Below are 22,196 nucleotides of genomic sequence, written 5' to 3' on the forward strand. Positions count from 1 at the left end.
CCTCGGGTGAGAATTTTAAGAAATTACCTTTAAAAAATAATAGAACCTATCTTACAGGGCTTTTGTAATTATTAAATGAGTGCATATGTAAAGTGTTTAGAGCAGTATCTAGCACAAAGGTCTTACCATTTAAGTATTTATATACCATTTATAGTATATTCATGTATTTATATAGGATTTGTATATAGTATCTGTAATTAATCTAAAATCCGTGACACTGTGGGAAAGACTTACATTTTAAAGTATTATGTGACAGAATTTTTCACAAAGGAATTCACACTGGGGGAGGAGGAATCATACCACTGTCCCCACCTCATAGGAGGTTGTGAGGATTAAATGGGCCATGTATCTCAGCTACATTTGTATTTGATTAATCATAGTTTAATTGTGGATAGTTAAGTCATCCAATTTAACTTCCTGACATAATGTCTATATCTGTGAAATACTGCTTCAAGTTCAAATACCAAAGAAGCACAGAATGAAGCAAGGAACACCACACATTCTGTGACCCGGATGCCACATATGCAACAATTCCATGATGACTGTAGGTGCACCAGAAGACTTCACCTCAGATGTGGCTATTTAAACTGTCCCTCTGTGAGGCTGCTTGGCAGGAGAAAGGGCATGACTGCCTGGGTTTTAATGCTGATCAGCCCTTATTACATGTGGTATTGGGAAAGATACTTAATATCGCTAAGCCTCAGTTTCCTCATCTGTAAAATGGGAATAATGCCTACCCTATGTGGTTTTGGGGGTGATTGGATGAGAGAAGTTATGTGTTTCAGAAATAAAAACTGTGCTGATCTCTGCAGAGGGTGAATGCTGGCAATGAGAGGGTCTTTTTTCAGTAGGCTGTCTGGTGTGGGACAAAGTATGTGTTCCCATGAGCAGTTTGGGAAAGGCAGGACCCAGCTGCTCTTTTCTATATGAGGAAAGGGAAGAGATGGAGAAGCCCAGAGAAAGATCTTGGAGGGAGTGCCTGGGGCTGGGCGAGATTCAGAGGTCTCTAAGAGAGAGGATGGGGAACAGCCAAAAAGGCAAATAAGGAAAGAAATGGTTAATGAAATGAAATGCTGCATCCAGTGCTGTAGGTATAAAATTCCCTTCCCTTGGTCTCTTCTATAAGCCTTCAAAAAAATCTGTAAGATTTACTAAAGTTCTTGAGTAAATGAATTTTTTGTAGAAGAGTGAGAGGAATTGCTAAGTCCTGCTTTGAGGCTAGTACAGGGAGAAAAGGTAGGCTGCAAACACCCAAATCTGGATCACTCATCGGCCTTGCACAGTCCTGGGTTCTAGCAGGAGGGCCTGCCTCAGCCACACCGCGGGCTCAGGTCAGTGCCCTAGCACAAGTGGTCTGTTTGTGCCTTCAGGTGGGCGCTGATGCGGTGAGGATGTGGCTACCTTGGCCTCCAGTTCTGCCTTGCCTGTGGGCCAGCAAAACCTCCCTCTCTGGGGTGCAAATGATTTCCCGTCTCAGTTTAGCTCCCTGCTGGTCGTAGGCACCGGGCAGTGACCGGCAAGCCCACTCAGCCGTCGCGCCCCGCCGCGGCCTGGAGTGAATCTGCCGCCTGGGTTCTCGTCCAGCCCCCCAGGGTCTGACCACAGTGGCCCATAGTCCGGCCGCTGACTGGACCCTGTGCTCCCCTCGGCCCGAGGCGGGAGTGCGGCTTTGCTCCCTGAAGCCCTCTGCTCCTGACTCCGGCCTCACGCCGGCAGCCTCCCCCTCCCCGCTCCCCACCGGCCTGCTCGGCAGTGCGCAGGGGCACGTCCCCGCCCAGCTTTCTCCGGCCGGGCCAGGGTCACGGTCTGGCTCCTCCGCTCGCAGCGCCACCCCCTGGCGCCGAGCCAGCCGGAACGTGCGGCCGATCTTCTCTCGCAGCCGGTTCCGCGGCAGACCCGCCCGGCTGGCTCCCGAGACGCGGGCGGAGGGCGGGCCGCGGGCCGGTGGCCGCCCGCCCGAGGTCACTCGCGCCAGCTGAGTTCACGGCGCGCTAGCGTCCCTGGGGCCTGAGCTCTGCCTGATCGGAACAGAATGTTTTAGACCCGAGTTTTAAGACCACGCTCCCGCTTAGCTTGGACTGGGACAGGCGTGTGTAAAACAGGGTCACAGCCTCAGTGTGCTCAGGTGGTGATGCAGCTGTGGAGGAGCCAAGCCTCCTACAGGTAAGTCCCGGGCAGCCCTCCAACCCACCGCAGATGTCAGCAGTTCTGACCTCTCATCATTACTGTACTTCACCCTGCCCCTCTGCTTCCCAAACCTCTATTTTGGTGATACTCCCCTCTATTTTGGAACTCCCCTGGCTCTGACACCTGTGTCTGCTGAGTGTCCATCTTTCTCCTCTTCCTCTTCCATCATCCATTCTTCCAACTCTTCCTCTTCCTCCTCCTCCTCCCCATCACCCTATCTTCTCCACTTACTCAATCTCCCCCAGACTCTTTCTAAACCCTACCCCTGACATTTAACCATCATCACAACCCCTGCTCATTTAACAACTTTAGCAATAACGCTAGTACTCAACTCCCATCCCCATTCTCATCCCTGTGTCCCAGTCTTCACAATTCTGTGGCTATTTCTGGCTCCCTATCCCTCACCTCACTAATCTCCATCCTTAATGAATGCTCCAAACACTGCCCTCCACCAGCCATCTTCATGGTCCCTGACTCAGCCCTCACCCCCAACTCCCTTGAATCTAGAGTCACTGTCCCAGTCCAGCACAGAACCTTCTTCTGACCAGGCCTGATGGAGTTTGTGTAACATACTGCTGTCCCCAGACCCCACTCCAACCTGTACGCTCACTTGTAGCCAGAGCTATTAGTGGAGTCCAGAGGCCTGGCAGGATCCTCTCTTGTCCAGTAGGCCTGCTGAAGGTTCACAGAGTAGATTCAGCATTTTCTACCCAAAGGATTAGAGCCCTATTCTTTAATCTCACCTGCCTTTGAGGGTCCTGCATCCTCTAAGGACCAAGAGATGTTTAGAATGTCAGCTAAACATTCCAATGAATAATTGGTAAAGGAAACAAGGGCTGGTTTGATCCTCAAAGTTTTGGTTGCCCCTGTTTCCTGAAGTTGATAATGGCAACATAGCCACTTTACCTCTGTAGGACCCCGCCACACTTAGACTGGACAGCCAGTCACATGCCAAGGGAGCCTGTCCTCCCTTTTCCAGGGGCACTCAAAATGTGTGCTATGGATGGGTACCCAAGAAGATATGTGTGTACAGGTCCCTCATGTCCAGAAAGCTGTTCTTGGCCCATTACTGAGAATATACTATGTCCTGCCTCTGGATGAAGTCAGGAGTTAATCCTTTCAAGGATACACATAAAAATAGGGTTTCTTGCCCAGCTGGTGTGGCTCAGTGGCTGAGCATCAATCTATGCACCAAGAGGTCACTGGTTCCATTCCCAGTCAGGGCCCATGCCTGGGTTGTGGGCCCCAGTAGGGGACATGCAGGAGGCTGCTGATCGATGGTGATGCTTCTCTCTCTCATCAATATTTCTCTCTTTCCCTCTTTCTTCCTCTCTCTCTAAAAAATCGATAAAAAACATTTTAAAAATAGGGTTTCTCATATTTTTGGATTTTTTGCACCAGGAAAAACATTGGCTAACTTTTTACTTTGCCAAGTTCATTGATAATAACTGCCATCTACTCTCACCAGCATTTCATTTATAAACAAACTTCTTAATTATAAAACTGGAATGATGTCATTGAAGGATTACTAACAGATTTTACTTTTTGTTTTGAAATGATTTCAAACTTACAGAAAAGTTGCAAGAATAGTACAATGAACTGCTATATACATTTTACTCAGATTTGCCGATTACTAACATTTTTGCCATATCTGATTTATCATCGTCTTTCTCTCTCCATACACACATACACATACACACAGAGAGAGAGGTAGATGGAGAGGAAATGGTCTCTATATATACATAAATTTCTTATCTGAACCATTTGAGAGTAAATTATGGGTATGACAACTTTTAATCATGAAATACTACATTACTATTATCAAAATCAGGAAATTTAACATCATTGATACAATACTATTATCTAATACACACAACTTATTCAAATTTTGTCAACTGTTCCAATAATGTCCTCTCCCCTCCCCCTGCTGATGCAGCTTCCTCCTCTCCCCTTTCTCTTCCTTCTCCTCTTCCTCCCCTTCTCCTCCCTCTCCTTCCATTTCCTCCCTCTTCCTTCTCTTCCTCTTTCCCTTCTTCTTTTCCTCCCCCTTCTCTTCCTCCACCATCCTCTTCTAATACCTATTGTTATCTCCAGTTCAGGATCACATATTGCATTTAGTTATGACTCTTTAGTCACCTTCAATCTGGAACAGTTCCTCCACCTTTCTTTGTCTTTTATGACATTGACTTAAAAAAAAAAAAAAATACAGCCAGTTAATATGTAGAATGTCCCTCCGTTGAAGTTTGTCTGATGTTTTCTCATGATTAAATGAAAGCAATGCATTTTTGCCAAGAATACCACAGAAATGATGTGTCCTTTCTCAGTATATCACATCAAGAGGCACATGACATTTGTTTGTCCTATTTTGAGAGATGTTAACTTTGGTATCTTGGTTGGAATGGAGGCAACTAGGTTTCTCCACTGTGAATTATTTCTCCTTTGGAATTGGTAAATAATTTGTCAGGTGAATTAAAAAGTCTTTTAAATGATATAAAATTGGCTTTTTGGAAAACTCACTTCATAGTCCTTATTTTCCTCATTTTGCTCTTGCCTGGTGAAAATATTCTCAAGATCATCAGTGAGCCATAGATTGGCTCTTGAAAATCACTACATAAAGATGCAAACAAAATGTTCATTTTTCTGTTGTTGTTGTTGTTTTTTTTCATCCTCACCTGAGGACATTTTTCCATTTTTTGTACAGATAGAGTGGGAGGGAGAGAGAGGAAGAGAGAGAGAGAGAGAGAGAAACATCGACGTGAAAGGGACACATCGAGTGGCTGCCACCCGCATGACCAACCAGGGCCGGGGACAAACTGCAACCGAGGTACATGCCCTTAGCGGGAACCGAACCCAGGTCTCTCCAGACTGCAGGCTGACGCTCTAACTGCTGAGCCAAACCGGCCAGGGCAAAATGTTCATTTTTCTAATAAATACTGAGTTCTGCATATGTCAGGCACTGTTCCAGATGCATTCTCCATCTAAACGCTTCTTGTTAAAATTTTATTCTTCAATTACAGTTTACATTCAATATTATTTTATATTAGCTTCAGGTGTATAGCATAGTGGTTAGATAATCATATAGTTTACAAAGTGGTCCTCTTCGTATTTCAAGTACCTACCTGACACCATACATAGATATTACAATATTATTGACTGTATTCCATATACTGTACTTTACATCCCCAAGACTATTTTGTAACTACCAGTTTGTATTTCTTAACCCTTCACCTTCTTCACACAGTCCCCTAATCCTCCTCCCTTCTGGCGACCATCAGTCTTTCTCTATCTATGAGATTGTTTCTATTTTATTTGTTCATTTATTTCACTTAGCATAATACTCTGTAGGTCCATCCATACTGACGCAAATGGTAAGATTTCATTCTTTTTTATGTCCAAGTAATATTCCACCACACACACACACACACACACACACACACACACCATATACCACAGCTTTTTTATACACTCATCTATTGATGGGCTCTTGGGTTGCTTGCTTAGTTTGGCTATGATGAACTTGGGGTGAATATGTCTTTTCAAATTGGTGTTTTGGGTTTCTTTGGATGTATACCTAGAAATGGAATGCTGGATCATAAGGCAATACCATTTTTAATTTTTTGAGGAAGCTCCATACTGTTTTCCATAGAGACTGCACCAATCTGTATTCCTACCAACAATGCAAAAGGGTTCCCCTTTCTCCACATCCTCATCAACACTTGTTTGTTGATTTATTGATGATAGCCATTCTGACAGGTGTGAGGTGATATCTCATTGTGGTTTGGGTTTGCATTTATCTGATGATTAGTGACATTGAGCATCTTTTCATATGTCTGTTGGCCATCTGTGTGTCCTCTTTGGCAAAATGGCTATTCAGGTCTTCTGCTGACTTTTTAATTGGATGTTTTTGGTGTTGAGTTGTATGAGTTCTTTATAAATTTTGGATATTAACCCCTTATCGTATATGTCATTGCCGACTATGTAATTGAAGAATAAAATTTTAACAAGAAGCATTTAGATGGAGAATACATCTGTTCATTTTGTTGATGGTTTCCTTTGCTGAGCAAAATCTTTTTAGTTTGATGTAGTCCCATTTCTTTATTTTTCTTTTGTTTCTCTTACCCAAGGAGATATATCAGAAAAAAATATTGCTAAAAGAAATGTCAGAGATTTTACTGCTTATGTTTTCTTCTAAGAGTTTATGATTTCAAGTCTTACATTTAAGTCTTTAATTCATTTTGAGTTTATTCTTGTATATAATATAAGAAGGTGGTCTAATTTCAGTTTTTTCATGTATCTGTCAAATTTTCCCAGCACCATTTATTAAATAGACTGTCTTTACTCCTATTGTACGTTCCTGCCTCCTTGGCCACATATTAATTGACCATATAGGCATGAGTTTATTTCTGGGCTTTCTATTCTGTTTCATTGATCTGTATGTCTGTTTTTATGCCAGAACCATGCTTTTTTATTTTATTTTTTTATTTTTATTTTTGTATTACTATAGCCTAGTAGTATAGTTTGATATTAGGTAGTGTGATACCACCAACTTTGTTCTTCTTTCTCAAGATTGCTGTGGCTATCCAGGGTCTTTTGTGGTTCATATCAATTTTTGGACCATTTGTTTTAATTCCGTAAAAAACACCATTGGTATTTTGATAGGAATTGTGTTGAAACTATGGATTGCTTTAGGAAGTATGGACATTTTAATGATCTTATTCTTCCTATCCATGAGCATAATATATGCTTCCATTTATTTGTATCTTCTTCACTTTCTTTCTTCAATGTCTTATAATTGTTTGAGTACAGGTCTTTTACCTCCTTGATTACATTTATTCCCAGGTATTTTCTTTTCTTTTAATGTCATTGTAAATGGAATTGTTTTCTTAGTTTCCCTTTCTTTTTCTTTTTTTTCATAAATGTTTCTATTTTATTGTTTCTTCTTGTAATAAAGGGAAGAGGATAAAACCATAGGTAGCTTTGTCTTCCCAAATAACCCCCACCCCACACTGTTGTACAAACTGCTTGATTTGAGGGTGCCTAGCCCCTGAGGTAGTTGCATGGAGTCTCATTCCCAACGAGGCTGGATGGAGGAGAGTGTGGGGAATGGAGGGAAAAGGTGTTGGAAGAATCTCTTTGTCCTGTGCCTCCACCTAGCCTACTGTCCATCTTTTTCTACGCTTTGCTGGTGGTTCTTGGTGGGGTTGGTGCAGGTCAGCACTGAACAGCACTGCTTGGGCCCAGCCAGCATAAGGTCCCCACAGGCTCCGGAAAAAGATTCCTAGTTCCTTGTTGGCCTGGGGGCTTGAACCCTTGGCCTGGGTTGTGGTGGGGTGCCAGCTGTAGTCACATTGGGCGATCTGCCACACATGGACATCCACTGGCACGGCCTGGGGCTTGTCTAGGGCCATCAAGCAGATGCAGTTGGCCACCTTGGTACCCACAGGCAGGGTGGGGAGGGCCTTGTGGGCCTCTTCGTAGGGGGCCTTTCATAGCTGCTGTAGCCAGGGCAGCCTACCTTGTTCTTTAAGGATGGCTTGGGCACTGGTATTCACATAGCGGGCACGGTACCCAAGGCCCAGCTTCCTGAGCTTAGCCTCCACCTCCAGCCCAGCCAGGGCCTGCAGGCTGGGGAAGCCATGGTAGGTGACATCATCGAGCTGGATGATTTGAGGTCCAAAGGCCTGGCAGAGCTGCTCCACCATGCCAGTGATGTGGGCATTGTTGTTGTTGGATGAACAGATGAAGGAGAAAAGGCACTCGAAGGGGTCCTGTTGTAGGAGTCGGACACCGGAAGGATTGTCCAGAAGCCAGAACCAAGTCCAGGTGCAGCTCAGAGCGTGGACGGGATAGAGGCCCATAGGGCCAGGGCTGAGGATAGAGTATGATGCCCCATGCTCTAGTTTCCCTTTCTGATAGTTCATTACTGGTGTATAAAAATGCAACCAGCCCTGGCCGGTTTGGCTCAGCAGTTGGAGCGTTGGCCTGCGGTACAGAGAGACCTGGGTTCAGTTCCCGCTAAGGGCATGTACCTTGGTTGCAGTTTGTCCCCGGCCCTGGTTGGTTGTGCGGGTGGCAGCCCCTCGATGCGTCCCTTCACATCGATGTTTCTCTCTCTCTCTCTTCCTCTCTCTCCCTCCCACTCTATCTGTACAAAAAATGGAAAAATGTCCTCGGGTGAGGATTTAAAAAAAAAAAATGCAACCAATTTTGCCCTGGCCTGTATGCTCAGTTGATTGGAGCATCGTCCTGTATATCAGATGAGATTGGGTGTGTTCAGGGTGGTATGGCCATAGACCATTGTACTGTATATTAAAAGGTTGTGGGCCCTGGCCAGTTTGGCTCAGCGGTTGGAGCGTTGGCCTGTGGTCCAGAGAGACCCAGGTTCGGTTCCTGCTAAGGGCGTGTACCTCATTTACAGTTTGTCCCTGGCCCTGGTTGGTCATGTGGGTGGCAGCCACTCGATGTGTCCCTTTCACGTCTATGTTTCTCTCTCTCTCCCTCCCTCTCTACCTGAACAAAAAATGGGAAAAAAAAAAAGTCCTCGGGTGAGGATAAAAAAAAAAAAGGTTGTGGGTTTGATCTCCCAGGAATATACAAAGGCAACCAATTGATGCTCTCTCTCATTGATTTTTTTTCTCTTTCCTTCTCTCTCTCTCCTCTTCTTTCCCTTCTTCTCTTTCTCCCTCCCTTCCCCTCTTTCTCTAAAACCAGTAAGTTTATCCTTGGGTGAGGGTTAAAAATAAATGCAACTGATTTCTGGATATTTATTATGTATCCTACTACTTTACTGAATTTTTTCAGTAGTTCTAGTAGTTTTTTGGTGGATTCTTTAGGGTTTTCTATGTACAGTATCATGTCATCTGCAAATAATGAGTTTTACTTTTTCCTTTTCAATCTGGATGCCTTTTAGTTCTTCTTTTTGTCTGATGGCTGTGCCTAGCACCTCCAGTACTATGTTGAATAAGTGTGGTGAAAGTGGATGTTCCTGTCTTATTCCTGATCTTAAGGAAAGTGCTTTTAGTTTTTACCCATTGAGTATGATGTTAGCTGTGGGTTTGTCAAATATGGCTTTATTATGTTAAGAAATGTTCCCTCTATTCCCAATTTGCTGAGAATTTTTTTCATCATAAATGGGTGCTGAATTTTGTCAAATGCTTTTTCTGAATCTATTTATGTGATCATATGATTTGTATCCTTCATTTTGTTTATGGGGTGTATCACGTTAATTAATTTGTGGATATTGAACCAACCTTGTATCCCAGGAGTAAATCTCACTTGGTTGTAGTGTATGATCTTTTCAATGTATTGCTGAATTCAGGTTGCTAATTTTTTTTTAAATACTCACCGGAGGATATTTTTCCATTTATCTTCAGATATAGTAGGAGGGAGAGAGAAAGAGAGCGACACAGACAGACAGACAGACAGACAGACAGACAGACATATGAGAGAGACATATCGACCAGTTGCCTCCCACAAGACTCCATCCAGGGCCGGGGACCCAACCACAACCGAGGTATGTGCCCTTGACTGGAATCGAACCCAAGACTCTTTGGTCCGCAGGCCAACACTTTAACTGCTAAGCCAAACTGGCCCAGACAGGTTGCTAATATTTTGCTGATGACTTTTGCATTGATGTTCATCAGGAATATTGGTCTGTACTTTGTTTTCTTTATAATGTCTTTATCTGGTTTTGGAATCAAGATACTGCTGGCCTCATAGAATAAACTTGGGAGCCTTCCCTCCTCTTGAAATTTTTGGAATAGTTTGAGAAAGATAGGTGTTATTTCTTCTTTGAATGTTTGGTGAAATTCACCTGTGAAGCCATCTGATCCAGGACTTTTGTTTGTTAGGAGTTTTATAATTACTGCTTTGATTTCATTAATTGTATTCAGTCTGTTCAGATTTTTTGTTTCTTTTTTATTCAGTCTTGGAAGATTAAATAATTTTTTTTTTCCTTCATTGATTTTAGGGAGAGAGAGATAGAAACATGGATGAGAGAGAACATCGATTGGCCACCTCCTGCATGCCTGCCACTGGGGATTTGGCCCACAACCTGGGCATGTGCCCTGACCAGGAATCAAACCCATGACCTCTTGGTGCATGGGTTGATGCTCAACCACTGAGCCACACCAGCCAGTCGTGTCTTGGAAGATTTTATGTCAAGGAATTTATCCACTTCCTCCAGATTGTCTAATTTCTTGGCATAAATCATTGTGCACAGTATTTTCTTATAATCCTTTGTATTTCTGTGGTGTCAGTTCTACCTTACCTTTCATTTCTGATTTTCTTTATATGGGTCCTTTCTCTTCCTGTCTCCCTCCCTCCCTCCCTCCCTCCTTTCTCCCTCCTTCTTTTCCTCCCTTCCTCCCTTCCTTCCTTGTTTCTTGGGGTAGGCCTGGATTCCTGTGAATTTCCCTTATAGAACTGCTTTTGTTGTATCCCACAAATTTTGTTTTTGGTATTTTCATTTTCATTTGTCTCAAGGTATTTGATTTCTCCCTTGATCTCATTGTTTACCTATTCATTGTTTAGTAACATGTCATTTAGCCTCCGTGTATTTATGTGTTTTTCAGTTTTTTTCTTGTAGTTGATTTCTAGTTTCATACCACTGTGATTGGAGAAGATGATTAATAGGATTTCAATCTTCTTAAATGTACTCACACTTGTTTTGTGGCCTAACATGTGATCTATCCTGGAAAATGTTCCATGTGCACTTGAAAAGAAGGTATATTCTGTTGCTTTGGCATGAAATGCTCTAAAAATATCAATGAAATCCATCTAGTCTAATTTGTCAATTAAGGCTGCTGTTTCCTTGTTGATTTTCTGTCTGGAAGATCTATCCAGTGATGTCAATGGGGTGTTAAAGTCCCTTACCATGACTGTATTACTGTCAATCTCTCTCTTTATGTCCATTAATATTTTCTTTATATATTTAGGTGCTCCTGTGTTTGTTTATGTTTACAAGGGTCATATCCTCTTGTTGGATTGATCTCTTTATCATTATGTAATGTCCTTCTTTGTCTCTTTTTATAGCCTTTGTTTTAAGGTCTATTTTGTCTGATATAAGTATTGCTACCCTAGATTTTTTTCCCCATTTGCATAAAATATTTTTTCCATCCCTTTACTTTTAGTCTGTATATGTCTTTCGATCTGAAGTGGGTCTCTCATACACAATATATGTATAGGTCTTGTTTGTTTGTTTGTTTGTTTGTTTCTAAATCAATTCATCTACTTTATGTTTTTTTATTCAAGCATTTAATCAATTTACATTTAAAGTAATTATTGATAGGTATGTAGTTATTGCCATTTTATTATTCATATTTTTAATCTCTTTTTCCTTCATCTTCTTAAAGAATTCCCTTTAATATTTTTTGTAATACTAGTTTAGTAGTAATGAATTCCTTTAGCTTTTCCTTGTCTGGGAAACTTTCTATTTCTCCTTCAAGTTTTTTTAATTGTTAAAACTAGGTGAAGTACATACAAGTTTTTATTATACTATTTTTATGTGGCTCAAAAATCACCTAAGAAAAGTTTTAAAATTATACAGATAAATTTTAGCACATATGGGGCATGAGGCCATTTCATATAATCATGCAGTCTATTGCCTAGCACAGAAGAGGTGGTCAAATATTGATAAAATAAAAATTAAAAACAAAAATACTTACTTTGAAGCCCCTCTTACTGATCTAGGTACTCTTTCCAACCTAGCTTCTTGCCCAATCATCCAGGTTTTTTACACATACACAGTGTTACACTTTTCCAACAAGTATCTCTTATTAGTTAAGCCATGATTTAGGACCCCTGTGGTGGGATGTACCCAGGTCCCCCTTCGCCTCCCTGGGAGAAAGCTAGAAGACGGGGCAGGTGGGGTGCAGCCAGTTCAGATCTTCCCAGGAAATGTGCCTTCCGCTTGCCAGCCGTCCCAGGCTGACACCCAGCACATGGCGAAAAGGGACTTGTACACATGCCAGTACCATTCGCATATGGAGACATCACCCCTGTTAGCAGTCATTGTCTTCTCACAGAGGAGGCAGTTCTGCCATTAGTTCCTGATCTGGTTTTGGGTGGGGAAGTTGCTGTCAAAATGGGCAGTCTGATAGCTCTTGTTTTTGGTCTTGATGTCTTCTGCCATACTGCTGACTCTTAAAAATGCCCCTGAAGCTGCTTGTAGCTCAATAGACCCTCAGCCTCCTTTTTTTTTTTTTTTTTTCAGGTTGGCAGAACCAGCTGAGGCTTTGTTTTAAAAAAATTTTTTTGATTTGGCTTTTAGTGGGGGCGTGGGAAAGAGGCGAGACAGTCCCCCAGGCAGTAAACTCCACCCCAAGGTGAGCTGAGGACTGGGGCTGAGCCTCAGGTGGCCTCCTGTGCTCACCACTCCCCTGCACAGCTCCTTTCCCACAGGCTGGCAGGACAGGAGGGACCACAGTAGTCATTCACTTGAGCAGAACATCAGGTGACTCAGTCACCAGCTTCCCATTGTGGTTCTCAATCTTCTTCACAACTACTGTCTTGGAGGAGCTGGTGCTAGTGCGGCTGAAGGAGCCAGAGTCCCCGTCAGAGCCCAAGCTGGCCTGGAAGCCCAGGCCATAGCTGAGGTTCCTGAAAGATGGGCTCAGCACACCTGAGTAGCTGCTGGTGGTCTTGGTATGGATACTCATGTTCTGCATCCCAGACTCCAGCTGGTTCTCCTCGCCCTCCAGCAGCTTGCAGTAGGTGGCAATCTCCATATCCCGGGCCAGCTTGACCTTCATGAGCTCCTGTACTTGTGCAGCTGCCTGGCCATGTCCTGCTTGGCGGTTCTCAGAGCAGCTTCCAGCTCAGCCACCTTGGCCTGAGCATCCTTGATGGCCAGCTCCCCATGCTGCTCGGCATCAACGATGGCGGCCTCCAGGGATGCCCTCTGGCATTTGAGGCCCTTGATCTCAGCCTGGAGTCAGCTCATGTTCTGGTTCATCTCAAATATCTCAGTCTCATGCTCGGCCGGTGTGACTCCGTGGTTATGCTTGATGTTTTCCCAGAGGTCCCTTAAAAAATCCTCTTTTTAAAAAAATTCTTTTTTCTTTTTGCTGCTTCGATTAGGTGTTTTCTGCTACCTTGTCTTCCAAATCACTGATTCGATCTCTGTTTCATCTGATCTGCTATTATTTCTTCCAGCGTATTGTTCATTGCAATTATTGTCTTCATTTCTGAATATTTCTTTTTTGTGGTTTCTATGTCCTTTTTTATGCTTACTATCTCTTTGTTGAAAGTTCTCACCAAGTTCATCTATTTTTTTCCTAGGTTACTTGAGCATCTTCATAACCATTGTTTTGAACTCTGTATTTGTAGATTGCTTGCCTCCATTTCGTTTAGTGCTTTTTCTGAAGATTTATCCTGTTCTTTCATTTGGGGCATGTTTCTTTGTCTCCCCATTTTGGCTACCTCTCTGTGTTTGTTTCTGTGTATTAGGTATATCTACTACATCTCCCAGTCTTGGTAGTGTGTGCCTTAGGTAGTAGGTGTTCTGAGTTGCTCAGTGGAGCAGTGCTCCAGGAGTGTCACTTGTGTGGGTTATGTGAGCCCTCCTGTTGTAATTGAGTCTAGATGGCTGTTGGGACATCCATGGGTAGGGTTAACCCTCAGACTGGTTGGCTGGGAGGATTGGCCCTGACCATATGTTTAAGCTGCTATATGGTACTTGACCCCAAAAAGCCCCAGCGGGATCTAGTGTCTGTTGAGATCTTCCTTTGTGTGTGCTGCTTGTGGAGTTAATCAAGTCATGCCCTGTTGTGGTCTGAATCCAGCTACTGGGTATGCTTATTCTGAGTCCTCTAGGGAGGGACTCCAGCACAGGTCAATGTCAGATGCTGCCTGTGACCAGCCCTGGGCTATCTGTTAGGAGCTCAAAACAATCCATGGTTGGTAGCTGTCTGTGCTGGGCCTGGGTGCATGTGGGAGGGGCCAAGCTGTGTACAGAGGCCAGCTGACACCAGTACTGGTAGAGCAGGTCAGCACAAGGCCCAAGGTACTCTAAGACACATTGCTACCAGTCAGCTGCCCTTTAGGCTCAACCACTGAAAGAGCTTCGGGCGGTATTCCAGTTGCATGAAGTAGGTTCTCAGGAAGTCACCAGGCAGGGGCAAGTAGTGTTCACCAGGTTAATACAGGTTCAAACTTAGCACCAGTGCTGTGTCTGAGACGACTCAGTAAAAGTCTCAGAGTACACTGAGGCCAACCACCACCTGCTTGGGGCATGGGGACCTTTGCAGTGGGACAGGGTCTCAGAGAGTCGTCAGAGTGGAGCCAGGTGAGTTCATCAGATTAAAGCCGATTAAGATTTGGTGTTGTAGAGGGAGAACTGCACAGGCACCATGGCACCTCACAGGCATGCAGGAAGGTGGCCCTCACTCTTAAGCCACACAACTCAGCCTTTCCCTGTGTGTCTCCAGCACCCCCAAACCTGACCACCCCGAGCTGAGCAGAACTCCCTGAGAGTTTTTTAAGAAAGACTGCCCTGGCCCTGGCCAGTTTTGCTCAGTGGTTAGAGCATCGGCCTGCGGTCCCAAGAGACCCGGGTTCAGTTCCCGATAAGGGCATGTACCTCGGTTGCAGTTTGTCCCCGGCCCTGGTTAGGTCGTGCGGGAGGCAGCCACTCCATGTGTCCCTTTCACGTCGATGTTTCTCTCTCTCTCTCTTTCCTCTCTCTCTCCCTCCCACTCTATCTGAACAAAAAATGGAAAAATGTCCTTGGGTGAGGATAAAAAAAAGAAAGAAAGAAAGACAGACTGCCCTGGCCAGTTTGGCTTAGCTGTTAAAGCATTGGCCTACAGACCAAAGAGTTGCGGGTTCGATTCCGGTCAAGGGCACATACCTCAGTTGTGGTTCAGTCCCCAGCCCTGGCCCTGGTCAGGGTCCTGTGGGAGGCAACCAGTCGATATGTCTCTCTCACATCAATATTTCTCTTTCTCTCTCTCTCTCTCTCTCTCTCTCTCTCTCTCTCTCTCTCTCTCTCTCCCTCCCCCCTTCCCTCCCACTCTATTTGACAATAAATGGGAAAATATCCTCAGGTGATGATTTAAAAAAGATTGCAATATGGGCCCAGGTTGGCTGCTATGGGCAGAGCCTACAGTTGTATGTGTGCTTCACAGGGTGGGGCCTCAGGGAGTCTCAGGGTAGAGCTAGTGCAGATCCCCAAGCTAATGCAGGGGAGGGGCAGGTCTGAGGATGGGGAGGGGGTGGGCAAAAAGGAACAGTGGCTCTGGTCAGGTGTGTGGAGATAATGGCACTTGCCCTGAAGCCATACAACTCAGTCTCTCCCTGTATATCTCTGGCACCCCTAAGCTTGCCTGGAATTCCTTGAGAGTTTTTTAAGAAAAACTACAGCCCTGGTCAGTGGCTCAGTTGTTTAGAGCATCATTTCATACACCAAAAGGTAGTGGGTTTGATTCCTAGTTGCAACCAGTCAATGTCTCTCTCTCACATTGATGTTTCTCTCTCTTCCTCTTTCTCTAAAAATCAATAAAAACACATCCTCAGGTGAGGATAAAAAAGAAAGACTGTAGTGTGGCCCCCCTGTTGGCCAATGCTGACGGAGCCCACAGCCATGTGTGACCTTGGCAGGGCAGGGCCTCGGGGTGTCATCAGGTTGGAGCTAGTACAGAGCTACCCGAGCTAATGCTGTATTGGGGGAGTGCTCGACCCAGGAAAGAGGGTGTCCATGGCAGTCTGGGAGAGGGACTCAACACAGGAACATTGGCAGATGTTTTATCCCTCTCCCTGAAGCCACACAACTCAGTCCTCCTTGTATGACTCCTGCACCTTCCAAGCTGTCATCCCTCTGCAGGAGCCGAGGGTGAGTGCCTGTGAGCAATATTTTGCATATTTTCCCTTTAAGACAATGCCTGAGTTTCCAGCAGTCTCCCATCTCACAAGGGCAGACTGTATCCCTGCTGGTTTTCACAGCCAGCTATTATGTGTGTTTCTCTTCCCAACACTGGTGCTCTAGGTTGGAGATCCTGACGTGGGGTTGAGACCTGTCGCTCCTCAGGCAGAACCTCTGTAGCTGAGATATACCTCCAGACTCTCAGCTGCTGTATATGGGTGTGGGGCCAGCCCTCCTTGCATCTCTGGCCCTCCTACCAGTCTCGACATGGCTTCTTCTGTATGTCCTTAGTTTTAAGACTTCTGTTCAGCTAATCTTCAGATAGTTATCCAAGTTGAGTATTCTGTAATTTAGTTGTAATTCTGATGTGGTTGTGGGAGAAGGTGAGTGCAGCTTCCACCTACTCCAGCATCTTGGATCCCTCCAAACCCTTCTTTAGTCAACCTGGATAGACCAGCTTGGGTTCCCAGGGCCGTTTCTTGAGCTACTTGAGAGCAGGAGCTATTACAGCACACAGTAAGTTATGTTTCTAAAACCCAAGAGACACAGTCCTGCCCTCAACTCCATGGATTCAGCAAGGTTGTCCTGTGTGAAATAAATAACATCACTTCTTTAATGTTTGGTAGAATTCACCTGTGAAGCCATCTGGTCCTGCACTTTGATTTGTTAAATGCTTTTTTTTTTTTTTTTAATCCTCACCCGAGGATATTTTTATGTTTACCTTGAGACAGAGTGGGAGGGGGAGAGAGAGAGAGAAACATCAATGTGAGAGAGACATATTGACTGGTTGCTACTCACACAACCCCAACCGGGGCTGGGGATGAACCACAACCGAGGTACGTGTCCTTGGCTGGAATTGAACCTGGATCTCTTTGGTCCATGGGCCGATGCTCTAACCACTGAGTGAAACCAGCCAGGGCTATTAAATGCTTTTTTGATTACTACTTCAATTACATTGCTGGTATTTGGTCTGTTTAGATATTTGTCGTTGTTAATCCTCACCTAGGATATTTTTTCCATTGATTTTTATTAATTAATTAATTAATTTATGTATTTATGTATTTATTTATTTATTTATTTTTTATCCTCACCCGAGGACATTTTTCCATTTTTTTGTTCAGGTAGAGTGGGAGGGAGAGAGAGGAACAGAGAGAGAGAGAAACATCGACGTGAAAGGGACACATCGAGTGACTGCCACCCACACAACCAACCAGGGCTGGGGACAAACTGCAACCGAGGTATGCGCCCTTAGCGGGAACGGAACCCGGGTCTCTCGGGACCACAGGCCAATGCTCTAACCACTGAGCAAAACTGGACAGGGCTCCATTGATTTTTAGAGAGAGTGTAAGGGAGAGAGGGATGGAGAGAGAGAGGGGGAGAGAGAAAGAGAGAGAGAAAGAGAGAGAGAGAAATATGGATGTGAGAAAGACACACTAATCATCAGAGAGATGCAAATTAAAACAACAATGAAGTATCACCTCACACCTATCAGAATGGCCACCGTCAACAAATCATCAATCAACAAGTGTTGGCAAGGGTGTGGAGAAAAGGAGACTCTAGTACACTGCTGGTGGGAATGCAGACTGGTGTAGCCACTATGGAAAACAGTATGGTATTTCCTCAAAAAATTAAAAATTGAACTGCCATTTGACCCAGTGATCCCACTTCTAGAAATATACCCTAAGAAGTCTGAAACACCAATCAGAAAGAATATATGTACCCCCATGTTCATAGCAGCACTATTTACAATAGCTAAGATCTGGAAATAGCCCAAATGTCCATCAGTAGATGAATGGATAAAAAAGCAGTGGTACATATAAACAATGGAGTACTATGCAGCTGTAAGAAAGATCTCTTATCCTTTGAGTCTACATGGAGGGACCTGGAAAGTATTATACTAAGCAAAAAATGCCAAACAGAGAAAGGCAAGTTTCATATGATCTCACTTATTTGTGGAATATAATGAACATAACAATCTAAGGAATGGGGTAGTCCCAAAGACATGGAAGTGGGGTAAAGACTGACAATCCCCAGAAGAGGGGGTGGTGGGGGAGAGACAAACCACAGAACTTATATGCATGTATGCATGAACAATGGACATGGACAACAAAGCTGGGGACAGGGCTGGGAGGGGGGGAGGGGGGAATCAGTGGGGGGAAAAGGAGAAAAACTAATTAATTAATTAAAAAATAAATAAATAGCCCTGGCCGGTTTGGCTCAGCGGTTGGAGCGTCAGCCTGCGGTACAGAGAGACCCGGGTTCGGTTCCCGCTAAGGGCACGTACCTCGGTTGCAGTTTGTCCCCGGCCCTGGTTGGTCGTGCGGGTGGCAGCCACTCGATGTGTCACTTCACATCGATGTTTCTCTCTCTCTCTCTCTCTCCCCCTCCCACTCTATCTGAACAAAAAATGGAAAAATGTCCTCGGGTGAGGAAAAAAATAAAATAAAATAAAAAAATAAATAAATAAATAAATAAATAAATAAATAAATAAATAAATAAATAAAATAAAAAATAAAAAGACCACACACAGGAAAAAAAAAAAATGTGAGAAAGACTCATGATTGGTTGCCTCCCACATGACCCTGACCAGGGCCGTGGATCAAACCTACAACCCAGGTACATGCACTTGACTGAGAATCAAACCCGTGACTCTTCAGTCCATGGGCAAATGCTAACCTCTGAGCCAAACCAGCCAGGGTGATCTGTTTAGATTTTGCACTTCTTCCTGGTTCAGTCTTAGAAGGTTATATATACTTTTACAAATGTATTCATTTCTTTTAAATTGTCAAATGTGTTGGCATATAATTGTTCATAGTATTCTTTATTGATTCTTTGTATTTCTGTGGTATCTGTTGTAACTTCTCTTTCATTTATGATTTTATTTATTTGGACGCTCTTTTTTTCTTGATGTGTTTGGCTAAAGGTTTGTCTATTTATCCTTTCAAAGTTTTATTGATCTTTTCTACTGTTTTTACATTTTCTATTTTGTTTATTTCTCCTCTGATCTTAACTCTTTCCTTTCTTCTCTTTTCTTTTTCTGCTTCTTTTATATGTAGATTTAGATTGTTTAATTGGGATTTTTCTTTTCTTTTTTTTTATTTTGCTGACATTATAGTATTTTAAGAAAATCATTGTAAGTTTTCTCCTCACTATCATATGGGAGAAAGTCTTCAATTTTTTTATACTTAAAAAGGCTCCTAATTCAGTGATTTGGGAAAGTATCTTGGTAATATGTGAAACACTTTACAAAATTCATATTCACTTTGACTTGGGAATTTAACAAAGAAAATAACCATGAATTTCTGTATAGATTCAGCAACAAAGATGTTCATCCCAGTATTGTTTATATCAGTGAAAAACTGGGTAGAATTTAACTGTTCAACAGTAAAGGATTGATTAGATAAACTATAATTAGTCACCCAAAGAAAGGAATACCATGCATCCATCAAAAATGTTTTGGTATTAGCCATGTGTTGATAATTGTTGAAGCTGGGTAATTTGTATGTAGGAGCCCATTATGCTATACTCTCTACTTTTGTATACTTAAACTTTTTAAATTAAAAATAAAGTGTTGCAGAACAATGTTTAGCAAGTGGAAAGATATTCATACAATATATTTAGTTTATTTTGGGGGAAAATGTGTACTGTATGTCCCCATTTAAATACATATATATTTATATATTAAATATATTAAATATGTATATTTATACACACACATACACACACACACACACACACACACACACTTAGAGAAAATACATACACTTAGAAAAAAGACTGGAAAAAATATACACCCAAGTGCCTAACCTGGGTTATCTCTGGAGATTGTATTTACAGGTAAATTTTATTATTTTATTTTTCCTTAGTTCTACTTTGTAAAATTTATAAAAAGTGAATATGAATTACTTTTATTTTAAGAAAGAAGAATAAAAATATTGTCTGAAGGAACATTACTGAATTATCCAATGTATTCTGAGAATATGAAGGAGCCCCACTGAAGGTCCCTGGGGCCTTATCTAGAGGTGGGACCATCCCCAGCCACAAGGTGGCAGTGCTGCTTGCTGAGGCCACCCTCCTTGGGCAGAGCACCCTCTGCTGCATCCTTGAGAGTGTCCTCTGCCCCCTGCTGTCCTCTTATCCTGAAAACACAGGGGCATCCTCTGAAAGAAGAAAGACAACCTGGTGTACACTGGCAGCTCCTCCCCCTCTCTGGCCTAGTTTAGGGGTGCAGATGGTGTGGGTCAGTAGAAATGACAAATCAGGAAATGTTTCTTTTCTTGGGGAAACTAGGAAACCTCCCTAACCAATACTTGTCTAGTTATCTCTAGATGTGATTGTTAGTGGCTGCCAGTTTGAGAGTGAAAAGGGGAGAGAGAGAGAGAGAAAGAGAGAGAAATACGTTTTTAATGATGCATTCTGCATGTTACTAATTGTGTCATTTTCCTCATTTTTGTGTGTGTTTGTTTTAATGCTTACAACCTATTCTTTTATTATAAAACAACAATGTGGATATAAAATGTTGAAGAAAACATTTACTTTGTACCTAATTCTACACATATTTTCTTCTGTTTTTCAGATCACACATTGTTCATCATATTGGAAATCCTTTCTATACCTGCCTTTAAAGCAGAATCAATGCTCTATACTGATATAATTTCAGCAAATAACTTAATAACCAATATGAAGTGTATTGAAGCATGGTATCATTTTGTATTATGCTCGGTGGGCTTATAATAAAAGTACTTTATTTATAAAACAATAATGTAACTATATAAAATAATTTTCTAATTAAGAAAATGTTTAGTAATTTATAAAAGTGGACATTTGCATAATGGGTGTTTTTCACAATTCACCTACTTGTGTAAGCATAAAATTTAATGTTTTTAGTATACACTTGTCCCTTGTTTATCGTGGTTAATCCATTCCAGACTCTAGAGGTTGCACCTGGCATTGAAGGATTCCTGGGGTGCTCGGATACACAGGCCTACAGTCCATACGTACAGTAATTTTAATTTTAATTGTAATACAGGGGTGTATAATTGATTCAGACAACCGAGTGCACGCTGTATCATTTTCACTGTCTTGATTGACTTTTTAATGAATATATTTGAAAAAAAAAACGCTATAGAGTGAAGCTGCGAAAGTCGAAGCACAAAGTGGTGAGGGACGACTGTACTTACAGAGTTCCTCTACCATCTCCACAGTCCATTTTAGAAAATTTTTATCAACCCCAGAAGAAACTCCATAGTCATTCCCCATTTCCCCCCAAACTCCCTCCTCTGACCTAAGCAAGCACTAATCTGTTCTCTATATATATGCTCCTTCTGGACATTTCATATGAGTGGAATCATACAATATTTGGTCATTTGCAACTGGCTTCTTTTACTTGGCATAATATTGTCAAGGTTCATTGATGTTGTGACATGTATCGGTAATTGTTTTTTTTTTTTTTTCCTTTATTAATTTTTAGAGAGAGAGGAAGGGAGAGAGAGAGATAGAAACATTGATAAGAGAGAAGATCAGCCCTGGCCGGTTTGGCTCAGTGGTTAGAGCGTTGACCTCCGGTACAGAGAGACCCGGGTTCGGTTTCCGCTAAGGGCATGTGCCTCGGTTGCGGTTTGTCCCCGGCCCTGGTTGGTCGTGCGGGTGGCAGCCACTCGATGTGTCCCTTCACATCGATGTTTCTCTCTCTCTCTTCCTCTCTCTCCCTCCCGCTCTGTCTGAACAAAAAATGCAAAAAAAATGTCCTCGGGTGAGGATAAAAAAAAAAAAAAAAAAGAGAGAAGATCAACTGGCTGCCTCCTGCATGCCCCCCACTGGGGATCAGGCCCACAACCTGGGCATGTGCCCTGACCGGGAATCGAACCTGCGACCTCTTGGTGCATGGGTCAACCAACGCTCAATCACTGAGCCACACCGGAGGGGGGGGTAATTAAGTTTTTTAAATTGCTATATAATACTCCATTGTATGGAATTTTACTTATCCGTTCATCAATTGATTGATATTTGGGTTGTTTTTACTTATTGGTTTTTATGAACAATGTTGCTATAAAAATTTGTATACAAGTTTTTATGTGGATATGTTTTCATTTCTCTTGGGTATAGACCAAGGTAATTCTGTCTGACTTTTTGAGGAACTACCAAACTA

General features: G+C 42.9%; 3 pseudogenes; all 3 read right to left on the reverse strand.

Moving 5' to 3' along the window:
* Positions 1 to 7,337: 7,337 nt before the first annotated feature.
* On the reverse strand, positions 7,338 to 8,045 carry LOC118620837 (annotated as a pseudogene).
* A 4,022-nt stretch (positions 8,046 to 12,067) lies between these two features.
* LOC118618683 lies at positions 12,068 to 12,319 on the reverse strand (annotated as a pseudogene).
* Positions 12,320 to 12,620: 301 nt separating this feature from the next.
* Positions 12,621 to 16,317, reverse strand: LOC118620905 (annotated as a pseudogene).
* Between the last annotated feature and the right edge of the window lie 5,879 nt (positions 16,318 to 22,196).

The sequence above is a fragment of the Molossus molossus genome, unplaced genomic scaffold, assembly GCF_014108415.1.
Source record: "Molossus molossus isolate mMolMol1 unplaced genomic scaffold, mMolMol1.p scaffold_m16_p_1, whole genome shotgun sequence".
NCBI lineage: Eukaryota > Metazoa > Chordata > Mammalia > Chiroptera > Molossidae > Molossus > Molossus molossus.